At 49.4% G+C, this 6,000-nt stretch overlaps 1 long non-coding RNA gene across 1 annotated transcript; it reads right to left on the bottom strand.

The window, feature by feature from the left end:
- Nucleotides 1-4,406: 4,406 nt before the first annotated feature.
- Nucleotides 4,407-5,758, bottom strand: LOC140711159 (uncharacterized). The gene is made up of 3 exons (XR_012092301.1): nt 5,029-5,758; nt 4,885-4,940; nt 4,407-4,708 (listed from the first exon to the last, which is right to left on the bottom strand). It is a non-coding gene; the product is annotated as an uncharacterized lncRNA (long non-coding RNA).
- Nucleotides 5,759-6,000: the final 242 nt, after the last annotated feature.

Genomic DNA, 6,000 nt, shown 5'->3' with positions numbered 1-6,000 from the left:
AGGGCTGAGGCTGCTTCTAATTCCTGTTAGCTGCACACCCACATAAAAAACAAAAAACAAAATATCAAGTACGCAGACAGGAAAAGAAAAATATGTGAATCTTCCCTTATTCAACAGGCATTTAAAGAGTAACAGGAAAGCCGGGCGCGGTGGCTCAAGCCTGTAATCCCAGCACTTTGGGAGGCCGAGACGGGCGGATCACGAGGTCAGGAGATCGAGACCATCCTGGCGAACACGGTGAAACCCCGTCTCTACTAAAAAATACAAAAAATTAGCCGGGCGGGGTGGCGGGTGCCTGTAGTCCCAGCTACTCGGGAGGCTGAGGCAGGAGAATGGCGTGAACCCGGGAGGCGGAGCTTACAGTGAGCCGAGATCGCGCCACTGCACTCCAGCCTGGGTGACACAGCGAGACTCCGTCTCAAAAAAAAAAAAAAAAAAAAAAAAAAAGAAAAAAAAAAAAGAGTAACAGGAAAATTGTGATAGTCTTTAAACAACCACCAGCTATCACGTCCTGTTGACATGTTTTAGCTAATCAGGAACACCTTTACCAAGCACCTGTGTGTTCAGGAAATCAGTTGACAGGTCCCAAATAACCTCGGAGCTTACGACCTGACCCCCACTCACGTGCATCACCTCTCCAGAAGAACGTGTCCTGGACACTTTTCAAATGGTGAGGAACAGGAACAAGGGTTGCTTTCCCTCAACCCCACAAAACAAGCTCGACCCCGAGGAGCCCGGAGAACAGCAACGTTTGTTTAGATGCTTTCCCACTGACCTTGTCACAGCAAACGTTCCCATCCCACACAACCCAGTGTTTAACTCTCCCTGGGATACCGGCAGCCGTCAACCCTCAACAAGCTGGAAACAGAGGCCAAGCTGACAGGACGCCTCTCTCCATTCCCTACTGAATTCACTCAGGACACGGATGTTCCCAAACACACACGGCCCCGAGTATTCCACACCTGCAGAACATTCAAACAACAGATGCTGCAAAGACGTTCCCCTAAAGAGAAATTCAGTTTCTAACTTCCCTTAGGGAAAAATATGAGACCCAGAACTTTCCAGAAAATCACGTGTGGGAGGAAGCCACTCACCTCTGGCACTTCCTAAACCTGCCTTCCCGCAGGTGCTCAGGGATGTCCCCGCGCCAGCCCCGTCCACCCGGGACGGCAGCAGGGCTCAGGCAGCCAGCACCTGGGCAGCAGGCGAAGCAACCCCAGGGTGAAAACGTCATCCCAGGCACTACTTCCCGGAGCCCCTCAGCAAGAAAAACAGAGGTGGGACAGAACCGAGGGCTGATTCGAGGCTAGGGAGCCACAGACCCGCACAGCTCAATCATCAGACATGCTCTTCTGTGGACAGAGCCCAGCCCAGGGAGAGGCCAGCACAGAGACTCTCGTGCCGACTCCACGAGCCAGCGTCCTCCAGGGCTGCAAGTTTATGATCACAGCTTCAGAATTTAGTTCCAGAATCTTCCGGAATCAAAGACGCACCAAACTGTAAAGCTGCCAGGACAGCAGGGCCCAGGAGCAGGCTCAGGGGAGGAGCAGGTAGAAACCCCACACACAGCACACACGTGTGCATGCTTACTCCACACAGGCCACCCCTTCACCCAATACTATACACGCAAATGTATGCACTCCATACACACCCTCAAATACACTCACCAAATATGATGCGTGTACAAACTCCACACACACCCTGAAATACATACAACACACATGAACATGCTCACTGCAGCCACACCTGCTAAATACACTCACCACACACGCACAAACGTGACACACCTGCATACTCATTCCAGACATCACACCCCTCACCAAGTACACAGGTGCACACATCCCCAAGTCCAGCACCTGCAGACTCCACAAGCTTTGGTTTCCCCCACTGTTTCTCTCATCACATGAGATCCACACACAGGTGTCATTTACTGACATCTAACACCCGGGGAGGCCCTTAGACAGAACTGCAGTCACAAGTCAGCTTCATTCAGGCATTCATCACCAGTCTCCTGAAGCCACCTCTCCTGTCCCCACGGGGAGGGAGGCTGAGACCGGAGACGTCACTGGGCTTACAGATCCCCAGGCTGGCAACCCAAAGAAATGAGGAGGGCTCGGCCACGGCCCTGGAGGGAGATGGGTACTGGGCTCAGGTATGGGCAACATGAGTCCTCATTTCCATACCGTGTCACCTACGACAGCGTCAGGTGAAAGCCAGTGGTTTGGCATTCCTGGAATAGACAGTCCTGGAATTACAAGCAAAACTTTTTACTCCTCCCCTCTGAACACATGAGGTCCATGGTCCCCTCACATCTAACACTGGGAATCCGAATCAGTGACTCTTTGTCCACCTGAGGACCACCCAAGAGGACCCACACATCTGCTACAACAGCAGCACCGCACCTGGTCTGCAGGGGAGCAAAGCAAATCCCCCCTTTATGAATAACACTGGATTACCCCAACACTGGCAGCCTGCAGTGTGTATATCGTCAAGCCCCCAGATCTGCGCCACCTGCAAGAGGAACACAAGCCCTTAGTCCAGGGCTCTCAGGACAGCCTGTGAGGAGGATGCTAGCACCCTTCTCATCTCCCAGTGGAGAGGAGAGAAGGCCAGTGTCAGGACTGGTGTATCAGGAGGGTCGGGGTTCAAACCCCATCTGCCTCACAAAGCAGCCCTTACCATTCAAGTGACTTCTATCATCAGCCTTAAAATGTACCACAGTTACCAGCAATTCTGAGTGCTGTTCCTTGGGACGTCATAAGCAAACATTTTGTTAGAAATATTTTGCCAAATCTGCTTTCAAAATCCTATGTTATAAAATGACTAATGAAAAATTTGAGCTATGAAATAAAGCACATAGTTAAATGAATCCCAAAATGACTATGGCGAAGGAAGCTTTAACTTGAAGTGAAAAATATCCTCTAAATGACATCAGCCAGAATTATCTTCAATCATTACTGATCCCATATACTTCAGGAATTATACAGCATCATCTCAGATATGAACTTAAAACCATGAGCTGAATGCACATTTCAGCACAACCAAAGTTCTGCTATAATAAGCAGCACAGGCGTCTCTGGAGAGGATTTTAGTTGGGACTACAATGCGCACGGTGGTGGTAAGAGGTTTCATGCAGGCTGTTCTCCAAGGTGCGACACAGAGAAGCACCACTAACCTCAAAGACACCTGCTGCTTTGTAATGAGATGAGAGATGATGTGGATGGACTACTGTAAATATTTGAAAAGGAGAAACAATGCAAGGAAAGAATCGTATCAGTTTCCCTTTACATTCTTAGAAAAAACTGATTTTTCTTTTGGGATGATTTAAAAAGAAAATGACATTTCTGGATTTTTTTTTTTTTTTTTTTTTTTTTTTTACTTTTCTTTCTGAGACTGGGTCTTGGCTCTGTTGCCAAGATTGGAGTACAGTGGAGCAATCGCAGTTCACTGTAGCCTTAAGTGATCTTCCCACCTCAGCCTCCAGAGTAGCAGGGACCACAGGCAGGCACCACCACACTCAGCTAACATTTCTGTAATACAGATGGGGTCTTGCTATGTTGTCCAGGCTGGTCTTGAACCCCTTGGCCTCAAGTGATCCTCCTGCCTTGACCTCCCAAAGATTTGGCCTAAGCGACCATGTCTTATCCGAAAATAGACATTAGAGCAAATGCATTTCTATAAGATTTTCTACCTCTTTTCACTGGGGAAAAAGGTAACTTGCCTCCAAGGGTTGGAGACAAAGCCGTTACTGCAGACAAAAGCGCTGTGCATCCCGGGAACCGCTACACCACGAGGCATGGCCGTGCACCCTGGATGGAGGAGTAACACACGAGGCTAGCACAGGCAGATGCTGGCCCTCTCCAAAAGTACGCCTATCCTTCCTCCTCTCCTCAGCCCCCTCTCCCTTCAGGCCTCAGTGGCTGCTGACAGGGGAGAGGCCACAACTAGAGGAGGCTCTCAACTCCACCAGGGACAGGGGCCCCAGACGCTGGGGACTCAACTGCTGCCCTCTGCGCCCATCTCCTTCTGGTCCAGCCTTCTGAGGAGCCAGGCGTGGCCACTTTGACCCTCTCTCCCTTCTGTGGCTCCTACAAAAACCAGTTCAGCGAGCCCAGGCTGCCTAACACTCCAGGGACACCTGGCACAGGCCCCCTCCATGACCTTATCCAAGCTCCTGGGGCCAGAAGGGTCTTGCAATATTTCACTTTCCAGTTGACCATCCCCAGCCTGAAATCCAAAGTGCTCCGAAGAGCATTTCCTTCGAGTGTCATGAGGAAGCTCGGAATGTTTCAGGTTTCGGAGCATTTTGGAGTAGGGACTCTCAGCCTTAATTTGAACCTCTTCAAGGAAGCCACACACTGAAGCCCCCGATGTCCACCCTACACAATCCCAGCACACCCTCTAAAGTCCTCAGCAACAGATTTTATTTCTTCAAATATAACCACAAGTCACAAACTCACAAGCAATCACAGAAGGGGGTTGTGGACACCCGCACAGATGATGAAATTTAACTGTCACATTTTTACCTGAGTAATTTAAAGTCATTCCTCAAAACACACCTGTTTTACTGAATTGCATTTTAAGGTGAACACACACAAATCATTTCAGGGAAACAAACGTCACTTTGGGCTGCGTGTGGTTTCTTGACTCCCGTGAATAACTCAGCGTTCACCCTCACTTCTGGATAAGGGAGAAGATGCAAAGAAATCTGTTAAAACAAAGACATGAAAACAAGTTTAAGAAGGGTTTGAAAGGTTCCTCCTGTCCCCCTGGAGGGGAGACGAGGACACCTGGAAAGCTCACTGGGGGACAGGAGCACAGCCTCCTCGGTGTGTCATGGACACTGCCTCGCCAAGGGGAGAGGATCATGCCTGGAAGACTCACAGGGGTGGGAGCACAGCCTCCTCAGTGCTTTCTACACTCAGCAGCTTCAGAAATTCCTGCAGAAGCAGAACACATCATGAGAACTGAGACTGGAACACCCGAAAGAAAGGGGACAAGGGGTCAAAAAAAGCATTCAATCATTACCAAGGAGCGCGGGCATGAAGCCGCTTCAAAGACCGTGTGAGAACTCGTCTTTAAAGTGTGAAACTCATAGGCGTTTCAGAAAATAAGGGTAGCGCGAGATAGCTCGATCAGCTCAAACAGGCTGCCGTCCCTCAGGCCATGAAGTCCCTGAGATGAGCCTCTCACTGAGCAGAAGTCACTCGCATCTCTGCCAGACAAAGTACTACAAGTTAACACATAACCTCATGAAACCTGGGCTTCAGTTGGTCGACAATAGTGAGTCTGACTTGGTACATCCCTCCAGATGGTTAAAGACCCCAGGGGTTCATCAGACAACCTCGAAAGGCTGTGTCTGACCAGCCCCTTTTCCAAGTTCTGGATGATTTTTCCTAATGTACTATAAGCAGCATATTCCAGTAGAGACGTAATTAACTGACTCTGGGTCCTCTTAATTTTGAAATTAGAAACACACTTGGCCAGGCACGGTGGCTCATGCCTGTGATCTCAGTACTTTGGGAGGCTGAGGCAGCTGGACTGCTTAAGTCCAGGAGTTTGAGTCCAGCCTGGGCAACATTGTAAAACTCCATCTCTACAAAAAATACAAAAATAAGTCAGGCATGAGGACTCGTGGAACATGTGCCTGTGGGTCCTGGCTACTCAGGAGACTGAGGCAGGTGGATCGCTTGAGCCTGGGAGGTTGAGGCTGTAGTAAGATTTGCTCACACCACTGCCTGGGCAACAAAAAGGTTTGTTTTTTTTTTTGTTTGTTTTTTTTTTTGCCTGTCTTAAAAAAACCAGAGAATAAGAATTATATACCTGACTAGCCCAAAATAAAAGAGGCCTTGTGGAACAACCTGAAACACAGCTGCAAATTCTGGCAGGGCCTCCCCTGGCTTGATTTGTGGTGAGTGCAGGACCGCTCTGAAGGATAGGACCCCAGGCACCTTCCGAGACTAGACCTTACAGTACAACTTCCCTTCGCTGGACGGAACA

This window comes from Chlorocebus sabaeus, unplaced genomic scaffold (genome assembly GCF_047675955.1).
Source record: "Chlorocebus sabaeus isolate Y175 unplaced genomic scaffold, mChlSab1.0.hap1 unalloc_scaffold_236, whole genome shotgun sequence".
Lineage (NCBI taxonomy): Eukaryota > Metazoa > Chordata > Mammalia > Primates > Cercopithecidae > Chlorocebus > Chlorocebus sabaeus.
Note: the sequence above shows the minus strand (reverse complement) of the source record. Positions and strands in the feature narration are given on the sequence as shown.